The sequence below is a fragment of the Hyperolius riggenbachi genome, chromosome 2 (assembly GCF_040937935.1).
Source record: "Hyperolius riggenbachi isolate aHypRig1 chromosome 2, aHypRig1.pri, whole genome shotgun sequence".
Classification (NCBI taxonomy): Eukaryota; Metazoa; Chordata; class Amphibia; order Anura; family Hyperoliidae; genus Hyperolius; species Hyperolius riggenbachi.
Window position 1 is genome coordinate 210,668,816 of NC_090647.1, and position 20,604 is coordinate 210,689,419.

A 20,604-nucleotide genomic window follows, 5' to 3' on the forward strand; every position below is an offset into this window, starting at 1 on the left:
AAGATAAAGGAAGATCCAAATTTATTCACCATATAACTGATAAAAAAGGTAAAATAATCCATGATACTAAACAGATCTCAAGTGAATTTTCTAATTTCTACAAGGAACTTTACAATATGGATGAATCAAACCTGCTAAACCCAAAAAATTTCTTAGACAAAATAAACCTCCCAAAGGTAAGCTTGAATGATAAAGCTGAACTGGAATCTCCGATATCCCTGGCCGAATTCTTCAGCACTGTAAGGGAACTACCCAAAAAAAAAATGCCCAGGCCCTGACGGTTTTAATGCCGAGTTCTATCAATCATTTACGAACATCTTAGCACCCCTCTTTTGTAAGCTTGTGAATAATGACGAAAACTCCATAATTTTCTCTAATGAATCAAACCGAGCTACCATAACTTTAATTCCAAAAGGGGATAAACCGAACCCAAGTTGTGCTCAATTTCGACCTATATCCCTTATAAACTGTGACGTAAAAATTTACGCCAAAATATTAGCAAATAGATTAAATAAAATAATTAGTCATCTTTTGGGGAGTCAACAATCAGGTTTTATTAAAAATAAACAAACTAAGGATAATATATACACTGCAATTGATCTGATCCACAGGTGTAGAAACAGAGGGGAGGTTGCAGTGATGATTGCAGTGGACGCTGAAAAAGCATTTGACCGTATATCAAGAAGCTTTATCTTTGCAGTGCTGGCAGAATTTGGACTAGGCCCAATATTTATTGGGAACTTGAAGAAACTTTATAAAAACCAAAGTGCAGGCGTCAAGGTAAACAATCAGCTTGATCATACTTTTACTATCTCAAACGGGGTCAGGCAAGGATGTCCCTTGTCCCCCATTCTATTTAATCTTGGCATTGAAACAATTATTCAAGCTATTCAACAAGATGATGAAATTAGAGGTATAAAAACTAGGCAAGGCGAAATGAAGATCTTGGCCTATGCCGACGATTTACTCCTAACTCTGACGGACCCACTTAATTCAACTATAAAATGTCGAGATAAACTTAATTTTTTTGCAAAATATTCAAATTTTAAACTGAACAAAGAAAAAACAGAGATCTTAAATATAGGCTGTTCGGTAGAACTCATGGAGGAGATAAAACAGAGCAGTGAGTTTAAGTGTAATAATCATGCAATTAAATACTTAGGTATTAACCTTACCAGCAATCTTGATTCTCTCTTTAAAAATAATTTTTTGAAAATAGTAGGTGAATGTAAAAAAAAGCTGAGATCCTGGGACCGTCCGTGTTTCAATCTAATTGGTAGGATTAACATTATTAAAATGTTGATCCTCCCTAAACTTATTTTTTTGTTGCAGAGCCTACCAATAGCCATCCCTAATATATGGTTCCAGAACTGGCACAAGATATTCCAGAATTTTATCTGGAACAATGTTAAGCACAGAATAAATTATAAACTAGTTATGAAAAGAAAAGACCAGGGCGGACTTGCCGCTCCAAACTTATATAATTATTATAAAAGTGTACATCTGACAAGAATTCTGGAATGGAAAATAGAGGCCACCACTGTTGCAGAAAATAAGATATGGCCGCGGCTAGAGGAGGAAGAATCAGACTTTGATCTTGTCTTTACTTGGATCATTAAAAATATCAATAAAGTATATAATTTATCGTCCCATCCATTGATTAAACCAACCCTGAAATCACTGCTCTGGATAATTGAAAAATGGCAAAAAAAAACAGGGTTTTCCCCCTTGATAACCCTACGAGATAATCCAGACTTTCCCCCAGGTCTTGATCCAGCTTGGTTTGGTAAACATAATATAAGTCGCGAAACACGTATTGTTAATATTGGGGGAAACCCCACGCTGGGAATTAGACCGATCCTTGAGTGTAGTGACCAGATTGGTTCATGGGGTTTCTCCCAGATACATAGTTTCTTTTATAAGTTTGCCTCGAGGGTGGTTCAGAGGAGGGATCTGAATAATTTTGAGAGACATTTCTATCTGGGAAAAAAAATGAATAAATCTATTTCTAGTTTATATTCAGATATCTGCGCAGCAGAATGTGACCAGGACTTTCCTGCATATTGCAGGAAATGGGAAACTGACCTGGGGTCCAGTCTGGAAGGGTTATGGCCACAAATATGGGTAAATACTTTTAAAATCCAAGATCCAAGGTTACAGTTGATTCAATTTAAAACAATTGGTAGATGGTACATGACACCATCCCGTGTTGGTAAGTTTGCGAACCGCAAGGTGAGGTGCTGGAGGTGTGGACAGGGGGACGGAGGTACTTTACATATGTGGTGGCAGTGCCCGATAGTTAGAAAATTTTGGGATGATATCACCCTCTTGGCCGAGAGATTGCTAAAAGAAAAATTTGAACTTACACCGAAAGAAGCAATCCTTAGTTATACAGCTAAAAAAGAAAACCTTGGATGCTCTCTGATTAAAGAATATGGCACGATAGTTGCCAAAAGCATGATCGCTAATAACTGGAAAAATCCGTCTAGGTTAGATATAGGAGAATGGTTTGTTAGGATGGATGAACTGTGTAAGAACAAGGATCTGGGAACTACGAATAAAGTAGAAGAAACATGGGGAAGCCTTATAGCTAATCTCGGTTAGATTTACTCGGGGAGGGACTGAGTTAAAAATTGGGAATCGCTGGCGAACGCTGTTGGGGCTGGAAGGGGGCGGTGATGGTCGGTATTAGAGTGTGATGATGGGCCCCTGGGAAGGAGTGGATGATGGGGTGACTGTGAGTGATACGTTTGGGACGTCTATGTTTGTTGGATGATTCTACAGGGTACAGATACCCTTCAAAAGAGAGGATGGAGAGATGAGAGGAGTATATACAAGATGTTGATGGGGCAAATGTATAGGATTGTGATATGAGAAGGATAAATAGATAACTGTCTCAGCAACAGTCATGTAATTGTGAGGAAAAAGAGTTTAATGGTGAAGAAAGTTATAGTTATAGTTATGCTTATTTAGCTCTTACCAATCTACGATGAATAAACGATGATGATCACACATCTCAGTTTAGGGGTATGGCAAGAAAAGAAATTGCTAATGCCCCATGTAACTGATTACTCATGAATTTGGGTCTGTGTGCTGAGTTAAAAAAAAAAAAAAAAAAAAAAAGATATGGGCCTATAACTGTTAACAGTAAATAGAAGTTCTTAGCTAGGAGAGGAGTGGAGACATGGCCATGTCTTTCCTTCAAAAGTGTTACATTCACTTCTGGTAATCAGGGAAGCTCTCTGGATATCTCCTAGCCCAATAGCATATCCAGCAGTAATGGGGCCGATATTTGTGCTGCTGTACAATACCCCAAAATAATGGCAATTATACAAGGACCCCTGCTCTGGCTAATGTTAACAGGGTTCTCTTAACCATTACTGCCGCACAGACATGAGTCTCATCCCCGCGGCAGGTGCTGCTGTAGCCACAGGGATGTGAGACTCATGTCCATCCAGTCTGTGGTTTGTGCGTGCATTTGTGCGTGCAAAAGCCCGCAATCGCGATAGTCCCGGCATCAGGTGGGATTGGTGGCAGGAGACAGAAGTCCCCTGAGACAATTGGTGCATGTCCGCCGAGAATGATCACTGTTTTTGTTCAAAAACAGTGATCATTCTCAATTGGTGCCGTCGCGCTGCCTCCCACTCACTCGTTTTTGCCGCTCCCACCACCGACCATTAGATTAATTAATGGGAACTATGTGCGAGGACACCTTGTGGCTAGTTATACCTACATACAGCACATTAGGGACTAAAATGTTTTTAACCACTTGAGGACCGTAGGCTTACACCCCTCTAGTGACCAGGCTATTTTTTACTAATTGGTGCTATGCAGCTTTAATGGCTTGCTGCAGAGCCATACAATTGAACACACCAATGAATCTCCCGACTTTCCTGCCCACCAAGTGAGCTTTCTGTTGGTGGGCTCTGATCGCTGCTGCAGGCTTTTTTTTAAATTAATTTAATTGTCTTTTTTAAATAAATTTTACTTTTTTTTTTTACTATCCCTCCCTCCCCCTGCCAGCCAATGACAGCGATCAGCTGTCATAGGCATCAGCCTATGATAGCCAATCGCTCCTGAGCCTCTCTAGGGGACAGCTGAGTGACATGGCTGTCCCCAGTGTAGTGCTGCCATAGTACCATAGTCTCCTAGCAGCAATCACCGCTGGGAGACTGATGACTGAGAAAAGCTCTGTCATTCAAGCGGAGATGTGCGTGCATAGGCACATGCGATCTTCTGCAAAACCCCGCCCCAGGACTTCACGCCTGAGGTTGCCACCCTCCTGACGCCGATCGGTTAATATGTATGTCAAGAGGGTATATTATTATTATTATTAAATTATGGGCATGTGATTAGTGATGAATTTAAAACTGATTAAAATGCACTTTTATTTCCAAATAAAATATTGTCCCCATACTAGGGATAACATTTAAATGTTGCAATAACTGGGACAAATGGGCAACTGCAGCCCCTATGCTACTACTGGTGACCAAAGACTGTCACGGCTATTTTCTATTTTACATAATTCAAAGACTCCCAGAACAGCAACCCCAGCAGAGACTTTCCTGAGAGGGATAGTTCTTCACAGATTCTATCAGCTAGAGGGCAGTACATGTTTAATTAACGGGGCTTTTATGCAAGTTACACAATGCTTTAACCAAGTTATATATGTTATGTAATTTGCCTGAAAGTGTTTATCTGCAGACCAGTTCAGAGATGAAGCTCAGGCATGATTTGTGTATAGATTTGTAGGTCAGATTTGTAGGCTATATGTTATGTTTATGTTTAACAGAGTTTAATGAATATACTTCAAAATTATGGTCAGGACTCTGTGTCAAGTTAATCACCTCTTCCTCTTGTCTTCAGGCTATCACCACCAGTCCAATAGCAAAACAGAAACATAAATCAAACTCTGTAACAGCATCTGCCTCACAAGATTGCTGGTCATCCCCAATACTCACTGCAGAGTTTGCTTACAATAACTCCACTTCTTATTTAATAAAACATTTTTTTAATGCAAAGTTTGGTTCTTATCCCTCTGCCCTCTGTCAAACTTCATTGTCTCATTGAAAACTAGAGTAAATATTATCATTTTTTCACTAACTTTCCCTCAGAGGAGCTCACAATCTTCTCCCTACCATAGTCATACATCCATTGTAGACTAGGGATAGTTTACAGGGAAGCCGATAAACTTGTCTGCATGTTGTTGGTGATGTGGGAGAAAACCAGAGTGAGGTTGGGTGCACACATAGCAGAAACACTAGCGTTGTGTAAAATGCTGCGTTTTTGCTGCTAATGGAAGTATATGGGCAACACACACAAGCAATAGAACACAGCAGTACATGCATCCAGCTACATTTGAAATTGGTCAGCAGGTGCTCGTCAGCCAATCAGGATGCACTGTCATACACCCTTTACCTGCCATACCACATCTAGCAGCCATTAGCATTCAGGTGGGAGGCTTCAGTTGGACGCCATCACAAGATTGCGTCACTAGCAGGACCGCCCCGTGCAGGCATCCCTCCCACAGGGGTCCCTCCCTAACCGCTCACCTGTCCGCCATGTCCTAGAGCTGAAAGAAAACGTTTAAAAACACACGATTGGTTCACACAATGGCCAGGGGCCCCGGACCTCTCTCACTGGCCGGGGCCCCAAGGCCAACACGTGATACCGCAATCTTGCGATGGCGTCCAACTGAAGCCTCCCACCTGAATGCTAATGGCTGCTAGATGTGGTATGGCAGGTAAAGGGTGTATGACAGTGCATCCTGATTGGCTGACGAGCACCTGCTGACCAATTTCAAATGTAGCTGGATGCATGTACTGCTGTGTTCTTTTGCTTGTGTGTGTTGAATTTAGCATTCAGTATGGAGGCAGTGTTGGTGGGTTTTCTGGATGTGAGAGGTCCAGATCCTGGGTGTGAGAGGTCCAGGCCCACCTGCACTCCCCTCCAGGTATCACATGTTGGCCTTGGGGCCCCGGCCAGTGAGAGAGGTCCGGGGCCCCTGGCCATTGTGTGAACCAATCGTGTGGTTTTTTTTGGAAGTATATGGGCCCCAGGAAAATGCATATGCATTTTTGATGCATGCGTTTTTAAAAATGCTGGTTTTGTTGCATAATATTCATAGACGCATGAAAAACGCACATAAGGAAAGTCAATGGGAATGCAATGGTATGCGTTTTTCATGTGTTGTCCATCCGTTTTTATATACATTTTCCCCAAAAATATTTATTTATTTTTTTGCTGTATTTCCCCTTCCTGTTGTCTTCCTGTGGATTTCCATAAATTGAAATATAAAAACGCATACAAAATGCAGATGAGTTTTGTATATGCGAACCACAAATGCATTAAAACGCACACAAAACACATGAAAAACGCATCACAAACACACCAAAAACGCAGTAAAAATGCACAAAAATGCACACGACATTAACATAAAATATTACATAAAACGCAGCATTTCACGCTATGTTATGTGTGCGCCCAGCCTCAACAGGAGAAACCCCACAAACATGGGTAGAACATACAAACTTGATGCAGATAGTGCCCTGACTGGGATTCAAAGTGGGGACCAAGCGATGCAAAGTGAGGATGCTATGCACTTTGCCACCATGCTTCCCACAGTGGCATGAGAAACACACCAGAGGCCTCACTTTCCCCATCTGATCAGAAGTGGATCAAGCCTAGGGAGTGTTTCCTAAGAGTTCTCAGCAGAAAAGTAGTCTGGTGCCCACCACAGGTACTTCTCCATCATTCCTTGCAAAGTGCTGTACATTAGTGCAGAATACCCACCCCTCATATTCCATACCCTGAGTGAGCCCACATCATCTGCTTAGGGAAGTAGATTGGGAAGAAGGGCCCAATGCTGTGTATGTGATCTTTGCAGTTGGTGAAAACAAATATGGAAAACCTTTGAGGCTTTGCATGCCCTAAAGATAAATATGTCAGGATATGGAGAGGCATCCAAAGTTATACCACAGGCAACATCAGGGTTTATATTATAATGCTACATCTCTAAAAACCTGTCTCCCAGATACAATTGCCATGATATATTAAAATATTTAAATTAGTTATCCACTTCGGCTAGGTGTATTTTATCATCTTTTACATTCGTACCATGAACATTACTATTCAGGATCACACAGGATAAAATCATTTTATCCCTGCGCCTAAAGTAGTGGTTAAAAAAAAAATAGATAATATTGATGTAAAGATTAAGGTGAATGCCCATTATGACAAGTAATGCACAGTGGAGTTGTTTAATCCATCATTATCTAGTGAATTACTGCAATATTTCAAGAAAGCATTTGCAATTGCATTACAAATCTATAACGCAAGAGATTCTCAGTTGGTAATTATTGACTTGTTTTTTCCCCTTCCTTGCCCATGTACAGTTCACTTGTAATACACTTTCAGACCCAGTACGTAATATTGCAGTTTACTGCAGTCTTAAAAGTAATAAATATATATTATGATAATTAGACTTTTCTGCCGTGTTACTAGTTTATTTCTTAGTTCTTTTTTTTAATACAATTGATTTGTTATTGCTAATAATTTATTTGTGATGATTGAAAATGTTGTTTGCAGGAAAGCCACCTCAACCCTTCAAACCAAACCTTGATGCTGATGATGTGGAGGTGCTAGTCAGAGCACATTGTACTTTTCTCAAAGAATGAATCCGTAGCACACCAAACATGCCAAATATTCCTCTTTACTGTACTATGTAAGACATCAGTAGACAGAAGGCTCACATGTTTCAGCCCTCACTCAGCCTTTACCCATTACCTCAAGGCTATGAGTAAGAGTGTTGCCTGAAACATGTACGCCTTCTGTCTACTGATGTCTTAAAATGTGCAATAAAGAAGGATATTTGGCATGTTTGGCGTGCTGCGGATTCCCTCAATTGAAAACATTAATATGCAGAATGTTAAAGAACCAAAACACTGCGCTGAGGCCAGTCTGCATGTGCAGGCTTAAAATAGCCTCAGAAGCAAGAATGAGAAAGAAAACGTAAACTCTTGCACAAGAGAAAAGTAAGACACAGATACTCTGTGTGTATTTAGAAAGAACGGCCTGACTAATTCTCCTTAATCTGCAAATAATTACAAATGTAATTTGAGCTCTCAGTTGGTCTGATCTGTGCTGAGGTGTGTGCTGACACTGTGCTAATATGTAAACACAGGAAGTTTACTCTTTCTGCAATCCCTGCAAACCAGGAAGTAGGCACTGCAGATTTACAGCATGACTTGTGTAAGCTGCAACAAGGAAATGCTTTTCTTTAAAGGTTTTTATGCTGTTGCAGTGAGGAAGTTCTGGGTTTAGGTCGGCTTTAACAAAACTGCTAATAATCATTGAAGCATTATCAAACACGTGTCAAAGCATTACCTCACACATTTTTTAATAATTCACTATAACCAAACAGCACCCTGATGCAGATAACTCAAAACCTATAAGTATAAGTAAAAAACAGCTTCAGGGGGGATCATAAGAAACCCCTGCAGGTTGAACCAAGGTACTTATATGTACACTCATGGGAAAAGTAATTTTGCCCTATAGACATTTTTTTTTACATTACAACATAGAAATAATGAATATTCTTATCAATACAGAAAGAATGTGATATAATTTATAAGGTACTATTTATATTTTGCAGTTCGTGGCGTAATTTAAGTAGACACAAATGCTAATTTTATACCGTTGAGAAAAAGAGTTGATGTACGGCACACACACACTGGACTGCAATGTGAGTGCAATAAATAAAGGTGATCAAATCTCCCTGTAGTCACCTGTTTGCTGGATGCAGATATGCTCTGTTATGGTATCAAAGTAAAACAGCAAACATTAAGAGTAGGTTCAGACTTGTTCTAAAAGCATAGCCATGGCTCAGTTTTTTAGCCCGGATCAAAACCGGAGCCACAGATACCAATGTTAAAAAACGCATCCGTCTGTATTCAGGGGCATCCACTTTGAAAACTTTAACCCGAAGGTCTGGATTTGCAACATTTTTATGGACCCTGAATACACAGAGGGGTAGTGGAAAGCAGTGGCAAAACGGATCCCCCTCTACACAGGCACTTTTGGACATGGAAACGGATCCATTTTCTGTGTCGCTGCCATGCTGGAGGGGGTAGAAGGCAAGAAGGGGGCCAGCGTGCGCATCGGACTTTCCACCAAAACATTGAGGTGCATTGTGTCAGACAATATAATTGCAGTGCTTATGCAAGGCAATTATATTGTAGTGGTACATTCACATTGGCATGTCAGTGAGGTGTGATGAATGGAGGTGTATTTGGCACGACTTAAAGAGAAACTGTGACCAAGAATTGAACTTCATCCCAATCAGTAGCCGATACCCCATTTCCCATGAGAAATCTTGTCCTTTTCCCAAACGGATCTGTATGGCTGATATTGTGGTGAAACCCCTCCCACAGTGTGATGTCAGGACCATGGTCCTGACAGTTTCCTGTCTGTGAACCTCATTGCATTTTATGTTATAGCAGCTTCTTACAGTTGGGTCCAACTGCCAAAAAAGCAAGCAGCATCTCCTTCCACTGACATCACCTGCCAGCAGTAAAAATGTCACCATGTCGTAAATGTCAGAATGTAAACCAGTGAGATGAACTATTTAACAATGAGCAAACACTGACTAAATTATTTATATATAATTATTGTAAAAATGAAGCACCTTTTTTATCACATTATTTTCACTGGAGTTCCTCTTTAAGGCAAGCTATGTTGTACCGGACAACATGCATATTGCAATATACAGACAGTTGCAATGAAACATACTTTATATTAATTGCATGCTTCACTGTATGCATTGCAATGCACACATACCATGTGGAGTACATATTATGGCCCTGCCTGGTGAATGCATAAATGTAATAAAGGCAGGAAATAGCCGATAGTAGAAAATTGGTAAAATGACCCCTTCTTAATTCATATGGTAAAATATAGGTTAATATTTGATCTTTTACTTAATATAAGTAGAATATAAGTAATTTTACAGATATTTTACTACTTAATTCATATAGTAAAATAATAAAGTAATGCTAACCAATACTCTACTATGATCTAACCTAACCCTACACTCACATAGAGCCCTGCCTCTACTGATTCCTAACACTAAGACCCCCTGATGGTGCCCAACCCTAAGCCCCTCTGGTGGTTCCTGACCATAAGACCTCCCCTCCCCCCGGTGTGCCTAACCCTACAACACCACTGGTGGTGCCCAACACTAAGACCCTCCTTGTGGTGTCTAACTTTAACCCCCCCATGCTTAAAGAGACACTTAAGCCAGAAAAAAAAATGAGTTTTACTCACCTGGGGCTTCTACCAGCCCCTTGCAGCAGTCCTGTGCCCTCGCAGCCACACACTAATCCTCTGGTCCCCCGCTGCCAGCTAGTTTCATTTTTTCCGACAGGCCCGTCGGGACTGGCCACGCGTAGCTTTTTCCACATTCCCGACTGTAATTAGCAGTATTGCGGGCCGCAACACGTACAAAAATACGCGTTGCCGCATTACAAACGCATAGATATGCGGCAACACATATTTTTGCACGCGTTACGGCCCGCAATAGCGCTAATTGCAATCGTGAAAGCGGAAAAACCTACGCGTGGCCAGTCCTGATGGGCCTGTTGGCAAAAACAAAACTAGCTGGCAGCGGGGGACCAGAGGATTCGCGAGTGGCTGCGAGGGCACAGGACTCCTGCAGGGGACTGGTAGAAGCCCCAGGTGAGTAAAACTCTTTTTTTCTGACTTTTTGTTCACTTTAAGTACCCCACTCCTCATTCCTAATACTAAAGGCCCTCTGCCACCCATATAGGGCCACCCATATTGCAAACTTGCAAACTTGCAAACAGCAGCTACAAAGAGCAGGTTATTTTCAGGTGCCCTTTTCAACAGGACACATCTTGTGCTCTTTTCAACTATTCCATGTTTAATTGCCAATATATTACCAATATTTTACTATCAACGTACCTGGTCCCATATACTCACACTACCTCTTTCTTTTACTGCCTAACACAATCCCCCTTCCTCATGTATAACACTAACCCCCCTGTTAATGCCTATCACTTAACCTCCGGCACACAAAATACCAGATTTGTTAGCCGAAATACTAGCTGATTATTAGACAAAGCAGCAGGTGAGACCATGCTAAAACCATGTCAGACTGGGCCAGCTGTGCTCCAATGATTCCAAGAAAAACAAATGTATTGGAAATAAAAACATATTGTATGTAGTGTTGGTCATAATGGGTTATTTTGCATTTGTGAATTTTTGCATGTAATTTTCGTAATGAATATTCAAATGCATTGAAGCCTATGTGAATGACCAAACACATTTTGCACAGATGCATTAAGTCCATAGACATGAGAAAACACATTTTCACACAAATGCATTTAATCTATAGACATGATAAAGTTGTTTTTTTTCCCTAGGCATTGCAAAATTATCCATCATAAAAATTATGATTAGAAAAAATGCCTACATGGATGTGGCAGGGTTTGTTGCAGACTAAGTGAGCATTCCAAAGGACACCAGATATATGGTGGCGTAGTGGTTAGCGCCCTCGCCTTTCAGCGCTGGGTCCCTGGTTCGAATCCCAGCCAGGGCACTATCTGCAAAAGAGTTTGTATGTTCTCTCCGTGTCTGCATGGGTGTCCTCCGGGCACTCCGGTTTCCTCCCACATTCCAAAAACATACGGATAAGTTAATTGGTTCCCCCTAAAAAAAATTGCCCCTAGACTACAGTACTTACACTACATACGGTAATATAGACATATGGCAGTGGTAGGGATAAGATTGTGAGCTCCTTTGAGGGACAGTTAGTGACAAGATATATATATATACACTGTACAGCGCTGCGTAATATGTCGGCGCTATATAAATACTAAATAATAATAATAATAATAATAAAACTTTGTTAAAGTTGAAGCTGTTAGAAGGTAAATGTGGTTGTCCATTAGTTACAGTATGTGCTAACACACTTGTCCATTAGCAGTTTAAAGAATGCATTAAAAATATATTTTCCCTTGCTTCTAATCTTCTTTGAAATGTCACTAAAAACACAATTCTCTGTTGCAGCAAAGGTTTTCAGTCACAGTCTGTATTCAAATACTCTTCCAGAAAGTCTGTATACAGCAACTCCTGTACTAATAAAGATTTGTACATTTTCTAAGGTAGAACCCGCTCAAGCACAAACAGCATGTAAAGCTGTACACCATCCAAAAGATGTATATTTTTGTTGAAAGATGTACATACCCTGTTCCTTTTGACAAAACAGAAAAATGATAAATCATATTTTTTACCCATAAAATGCACACCAGGTTTTTTAAAATTATTTTGATTCTTTTTCCCCCATTTTTTTCCATTTTTCTCACAGAACAAGGCTCTTACTATGGACATCTTATTTGTTTATTCATACCACAGAACGCATGCGCTAACAGTGACAGTGAAGAATACATTTTGTTGACTATACGCTGCACTGTATGCAATGTAACAGTGAGATGCGACTTTCCCATTCCATTACATTCCGGCTACAGGAAATGCAACACTCAGACCTGCTTCGCACTGCAAGAGTTTTTTAGCACTAGTGATTTTAAAAGCTCTTGCTAATGCAATGCTATGGGGGATTTTTAGAAAATCACATTGCTCAAGTGAGAACACACCATACCGTTACATTAGCAAGAGCTTTTCAAATCACTAAAAAGCTCTTGCAGCAGTGTGTGAACTAGCCCTCGCTGTGAGCCAAGGTTAAAGTAAGGTGCTGGTAACTTTCCAATTCCATATAAAAGCTGTAATGATGTTTTATAGTTTAATTTAAGATTGTTAGGAGGTATTGCAGTAACTAAAGAAAAATAGAGGATTGTCATTTTGTTATTAACTATACTTCCAGCCTTATTAGTTTGCAATTTTTACCAAGCCAGGATTTAATACCGCCTCTATCTCCACTTGAAAGACTTGATATCCCATCATGTGACTAAGACTATTCGTTCCCCAAATTTTGTAGTAAACTGATAAGAAAAATGTGGCACAGTTCTGATTTTGACATTCTATCATTTGGGTACCTCCGTGTCAGCAGTAGTGCTTGAAAAACATATAAAGTACAGTATAGAATTTAAAACTAAAGTAGAAGTAGTATGGGCAACATGCTTCAACTTAACCAAACAATGCTATGCTTTTTTGGCAGAATGTGTGGCAGTCACTCTCAGAAAATTAGTATACTTTCAGTTTGAATTTTTTTTAAGTCTTCCAATACAGTCAGGCAGTGCCAACTTTCTGTCAGTCTTCAGATTCTCCAAACAATGAGTAATTTTTCTTGACTACAGTCCAAGACATGTATGCTAAGAGAAAGGGAAACAACAGGAAATGCTTAGGCTGATTTTTGGGGGGATGAAAAAAAAAACATGAATGATTGTCGTTTACATTTGAATTTGGCAACCAACAAATTGTTTATTTATCATGCTGAATATAAATAATTAATAAAAACAAATTTAACAACTATCATATACCTTTTATTATAAAGGTGTCTGTTTGAAAATTCACGACCATCCTAAATGTAATCTTCTCTAATTTTATAATATATTCACCTTTTTAACTTAGCACTTACCTGAAGTGAAACTTAGGATATAATGAATTGTATTTGTAGTACAGATAATTAATAGAATGTTAGTAACAAAGAAAAAAGACTCATATTTTTTATTTTCATTTATATAGCTTTTTATAACATTGCATCATTCTGTCATATTTGCAGTTTAGAAACCACATCCTATCTTTTCAGCTATAAAACAAAGCAGAAATAATGACCAGTTGAACTTTCATGCAGTAAAACCGTATCGCAAGCTGTCTCTTACTGTTTCTTAGCTGTTTAAGTGCTTCAAAAACAGGACTGTATTCGACTCAGTGGATTGAATAGCCCAGAGAAGCTTTTTTTTGCAACTGAAGTTTTTTAACTCTTCCTGTACTGGAAAAGAATATGAGACTCTTTTCTTTCCTACTAATGTTCTATTTCTTAGCTGTACTACACATGCCATTTGTTATCTCATAAGTTTATTTTTGCTTCAGGTTTGCTTTAAAGCAGGATTGAGGCAAGGAACACACTTGTCTTTCAGTTTTCTGCACGCGTTTTTCTGCGTACTTTTTCTGCACACCAAGTGTGTTTTTATGCAGGAAGACAGGTGCATTTTTTCACAGCAGCTGATGTAATTGATAGAGAAAACTGACAATATGTGCAGAGTCATCATGCAGAATGTCAGTTTTTTTCTGTGCGTGAACTACATATTAAGTGTGAACTAGCCCATTGATTTACATGAGTTCTCAGTGTTTTCTGTGCAGAAAATGCATACAAAAACAATCAAGTGTGTTCCCTGCCTTACAATCGTTTTTCAGTTTACTGTGCAGTTTATTTCCCTACCAAAAAGTAGGAAAAATAGTAATATTGAGCTTATTTTTCATAATTTCTTGCTGGTGGGAGCTCTAAAGGTATTTTATTGGTACAGTTTGAAAATATCTCCTTGGAGAAAATTCGAGAAAAAAGGTAATATGATATGGGTCACAGTGTGTTAAATTACAATGCGGGATCTCAGTTTTTTTTACACGCAAAAAAACACAACATTTAAGTGTGAGCTAACCCATTGTTTAAGATAGGTTCTCAGTTTAAATGTGTTTTCATGTGCACAAAACATGCATGAAAAAAACAGAAAAGTGTGAACCCTACCTTATCACTACATTTGGTAAAAAATGCTGGACCTTTGGAAACATTTGTACCAAGGAGTTTATGGTACAATGTCTCTACAAGAGATATTCTACTGCAGATTTAAGATAGTTGTTAGTTGACTCTACAATCAGTTTCATATATGAAAGCATGTGATCGTTCATTAGGACAGGCTGCTGAACAACCCACTCATTAATGTCACCAGCTTTGCAAATTTGCTTTATCCCAGCACAGAAGTAGCTCAAGCATGTATTGGTATCTCAAATGTGAGTGAACAGCTTTTATTGAAACCTTTTATGGAATCTTTTATGGAAATAAAAAGCTTTGAACTTTTCACAATATAGAGCATATTTCCCGAACCCTGTCCTCAAGGCCCACCAACAGTACATGTTTTGCAGGAAACCACAAACATTCACAGGTGAGGTAATTATTAGTGTCTCAGCAGAGCTGATCAAATACCTCTGTGGGTTTCCACAAAACATGCACTGTTGGTGGACCATGAGGACAGGGTTGGGGAACATTGCTATAGAGGCTTGTGGTGCAAGTCTCAGTCCCCAGAAGACAAACATGCCTTAATCCTAGACTTGAAGAACTACCAAAAGGTAATCACGGGACCATGACATCTTGATAAACGGGCTACAGGAATACTGCGGCATTGATGACATAGTTCTTCAGTGGTTCCAATCCTTCTTGAGTGGCAGAACCCAAAAAGTGTCTCTGGGGCCCTTCCTGTACACCCCTGTACCACTTAAGTATGGGGTGCCCCAGGGCTCAATCCTCTCTCCCCTGATTTTCACAATTTACATGTTACAGCTTGGAAAACGAATCCAAAAACATGGCCTGACATACCACTGCTATGCGGACGACACCTAACTATATCTTTCCTTCAAGCCTGGTGTGACAGACCCAACTCTAACTATAAACGACTGCTTACATGAACTACAGAAATGGATGAATGACAGCTGGCTGAAACTAAATGCAGAAATAACTGAAGTCCTTCTGATCGGAGGGCAGCGCATGCCAACAAAATAACTTAACTTGCAGTCTTCCCACTAGGAATAGGAGTCATTGATCTACACAGCTCTGATCATGTGCATAGCCTGGGAGTTCTAATTGTTGGGGATTTAAACTTCAGAACTCACATCTCTGCTGTGGTGAAATCATCCTATTTTCACCTTAAGAACATCGCAAAAATCAAGCACCTCATCCCCCCAGAAGATCTCCAAACTTTAGTTCATGCCTTCATTACCTCCCGACTGGACTACTGCAATGCTCTCTACACTGGCCTTCCAAAAAAGGACTTGTACCGCCTACAGTTGATACAGAATACTGCTGCCAGACTGCTAACCAACCAACCCCGTCACTGCCACATAACACCAGTCCTGCACTCCCTACACTGGCTACCTATAGAATGGAGGGTCCTATTCAAGATCGGCCTACTGACATTTAAATTACTGAATATTCTGGGCCCTGGATACATGAAAGAAATGTTGAAGCTGCGTAGCAATCCCTGCATTCTCAGATCCACAGGTTCTAATAATCTAGTCATACCCAGAGTCCACTTGGAAACTTTTGGTCCCAGAGCCTTCTGCCATACTGCCCCTATGTTTTGGAACTCCTTACCTCAACAGATCAGGACAGCTCCATCCCTGGATGTGTTTAAATCCAGACTAAAAACCCACCTGTTCAGTTTGGCATTTGCAGAAATATAACTTTTGTTGTGTGAATACTTCACCCTACTACCAATTACTGAATCTGAGAGAGCCTTAGCGATTTGAGTCCTATGGGAGAAAAGTGCTATAGAAATGTGGGGAGGAAGACCCAAAGACCCAAAACCATCTGCACAGCTAGACCTGGTCGCTAGGGTCCTTCAATTTAGTGGCTCCCCACAGTTGGATGTGGTAGAAGGCTATCATCACTGTAAGTAGCAAAAAATAACCTATATTGAGCAACAGACACATTTTTGCAGGACCTATCTGGGGACCAAAAGAACAGACTATTTGCACTATACTTTGTTTATATTTATTAAAGTATTAATTATTGAATGCAGGAAGGAGTGAAAGCATGACTAAGTACAATCAAAATGGTTTAGGCATTGAGCCGGGATTGCATACATGCATGGGTGCTAAAGGAATTCAGTTTAGTTATTTAAAAACCCATTTATCTTATCTTTTTGTGATTCTCTTTCAAATATAATAGTTCCAATAGACTGGAGTACAGCCCACATTTTCCCATTATTTAAGAAGGGCAAAAAATCCTCTGGAAATTATACACCTGTAAGTTTAACAGCATTTGTGTGAAAACTATGTGAGAGTTTCCTAGAAAATGCTATACAAGACGTCATAGCAGAGAATAATCTAATAACTCAGCATCAACATGGGTTTACTAAGGAGAGGTCTTGCTTGACTAACATGCTCAGTTTTTATGAGTTGGTGAATACTAATGTGGAAATTGGAAATGCTGCAGATGTGATAGACATGGACTTTGAAAAGGCCTTCAATACTGTACCTTACAACTGTCTGGTGCAGAAGTTCAGTCTGGTGCAGAAGTTGAGGATGCAAGGATTAGGGAACAGTCTTTGTGCATGGATAATGAACTGGCTAATAGTCAGAAAGCAAAGATTGTGGTCAATAGATCATATTCAAAATGGGTAACTGTTAGCAGTAGTGTCCCACGGGGTCGGGACTGGGTCCACTTCTCTTTAATTTATTCATCATTGACATAGCAGATGAAGTAGAAATTAATGTTGCTGTTCTTGCAGATGGTACAAAGTTGTGCAGAAGTATCAACATACAGGAAGTGTGATAGTGATGAATTGCAGTATGATCTGGATAGGATGGCTTAATGGGCAAGTAAATGGCAGATGAAATTCAAAGTTAAAAAATTCATGCATCTTGGTCTTACTGATGATCTAGCACCATACAAAATACATGCAGTTGGGGATATCAAACTTGGAGAGTGACTTGTACTGGTTGACCACAAATTAAATGATCACATTCAATGCTAAGCAGTCAGAGCTAAAGCTCTTACAATTTTTAGATGCATCAATAGGAAAATAAGAATTAGAGATGCTAACATAATACTGCCCATTTAGCTCTCTTATAATTCCGTATTCTAGGGCAGCATGGTGGTGTAATGGTTAGCGCTCTTGCCTTGCAAGCACTGGGTCCCCGGTTCGAATCCCAGCCAGGTTAACATCTGCATGGAGTTTTTATGTTCTCCTTGTGTCTGCATGGGTTTCCTCTGGGCACTCCGGTTTCCTCCCACATCTCCAAAAACATACAGACAGGTTAATTGGCTTCTCCCAAAATTGGCCATAGACTACGATACATACACTACACTAGACATATGACTATGATAGGGATTAGATTGTGAGCCCCTCTGAGGGAGAGTTAGTGACAAGACAATATACTCTGTACAGTGCTGCGGAAGATGTCGGCGCTATATAAATACCAAATAATAATAATATTAATTCTAGAATAAAGAATACTCTTACGGGCACAGCATTACAGAAGGGACTTTGCAATTTTAGTGCATGAGCAGAGACGGGCAGCAAAATTATTCAGAGGGATGAAAGGTCTCACTTACCAGGAAAACATAGATACATTGGGCTTATACAAACTTGAGAAAATGAGGAGATCGAATGAACATGTATAAATACATCAGAGGGCAATTTAAAAGCTTGGCAGATTAGCTTTTCATCTTTAGGCTTGTGTAAAGGACTGGGGGACGTGATCTGAACATGGAGGAAAAAAGTTCCGCTAAGTCTGTCCTGGTGGTGTTTAACCATAAGAACCCCCATGTGGTGCCTAACCTTAAGATCTCCCTGGTGTTGCCTAACCTTAACTCCCCCCTGGAGGGCACCTAACCTTAATCCCTTTTTTTGTTTGTGTAAAATACTTTTGTATATGATTGTTTATGTCAAACATAAAAAGAAATGTTTAACAAATGATAATTTGTAAAATTGAAAAACTAAGTTGAAATGTAAATGATTTTTGCTGAGAAAGCATAGGGAACAGTTTTAGAAACAATTAGACAGTTTAGAAACAATTATTTGTTAAATTATAGGATACTGTAATGGATAAATATAGTTTGGACATGAAATTTAAAAGAAACAAGGGATATATTTGTTTGATATTTTGGCAAATGTTTTAAATTAATGTGGTGCCCTTTTTATACAATTATCACCAAATGAAAACAGTTAAACATTGATGTCTACATGAACTGTGAGACAGGGAAAAACAGTCTGGCACTATAGTATTAATTGTGCAAAAAGTGACACAAAAATGCACGATCAAGGCATTGGCAGTATCTGACAATAGTACAAAAAGTCATATAGCAATTTGAGAGTCATACCAATGATTGCACATCCACCTTAGATAAAGCTTGGCGTAAGCCACGCGAAACGGTCGTCAGGCCGTGCACCCTCTGGCACCCACCGCCGCTGTTCTCCACCTCCACCCAGACGTCACCAAAGATGCCATTGGTATGACTCTCAAATTGCTATATGACTTTTTGTACTATTGTCAGATACTGCCAATGCCTTGATCGTGCATTTTTGTGTCACTTTTTGCACAATAAATACTATAGTGCCAGACTGTTTTTCCACGTCTCACAGTTCATGAAGATAACTTTGGTTTTTCTGTCTTGAGCACATAGTTGTCTGGGTGCAGCACATCTTGTTTGTTATCAGCTCTTGCTCCGAGTGCCTGCCAGCTCTCCCACACAAACATTGATGTCTATAGGGCACCCTTTTTAACCTCCTTAGCGGTAACCCCGTGTGTGACACGGGGTAAGCCGCCGGAGGGTGCCGCTCAGGCCCTGCTGGGCCGATTTACTTAATTTTTTTTTTGCTGGACGCAGCTAGCACTTTGCTAGCTGCGCCAGCACCCCGATCGCCGCCGCCACGCGCCCGATCGCCGCTATCCGGTGCGGCGTGCGGCCCCCCCCAGACCCCGAGCGCTGCCTGGCCAATCAGTGCCAGGCAGCGCCGAGGGGTGGATCGGGTCTCCCAATGACGTCCCGACGTCATTTCGCCCCGTCGCCATGGCGATGGGGGAAGCCCTCCAGGAAATCCCGTTCTTTGAACGGGATTTCCTGATCGCCTATCGCCGGAGGCGATCGGCGGTGCTGGGGGGATGCCGCTGAGCAACGGCTATCATGTAGCGAGCCCTCGGCTCTCTACATGATTTAAAAAAAAATAATTTAAAAAAAACTGCTGCGCTGCCCCCTGGCGGTATTTTTCATACCGCCAAGGGTGTTAATAGGCACCTTTATTACATGATACTCCTTAAGCATCATAAGTGGAAAGGACCTGAACAACAATGGTGGTGGAAAGTACAAAATCAACACTTTTAATAAATAAGGTCTTAAGACCGTCATTTATAGAGTATAATACACAAAGTAAAGTTTTCAAATGGCCATTTAAAATTGCCTAAAAGGATCTAGACACTGAGCTTACATTAACTTGGATATGCAACTGGGAAAGAGAACTCAGATTTCATAAAAAGTGTAAATATTTGCTATCAGTATGCTTTTCTATTGCTATGGATGATCTTCAGTTTAGACTTCAGTTATCCATCAATGACAGACTTAAAAGTAATGCCCAAAATTGTTAAATCCAATTACAAATAAGGTTTAAAACACATTGTATATGATTATATATAAATGTATTGAGTTCCTTGGAGTAACGCTTTAAACATTTACTTAAAGTTAACCTTCCCTTACATAGTCTGTGAGTTTATCTAATCTCTGGAAACCTGACACAAATTGAAGATGGGTGCATAGACCAACAAACCTTGTCAGCTCATGTCATCAGAGGTGTAACAGTGTGATGTTCTTAAATGACTTGTAATATGTCAAAGTTCTTTATTATCTGCAGCCATCAA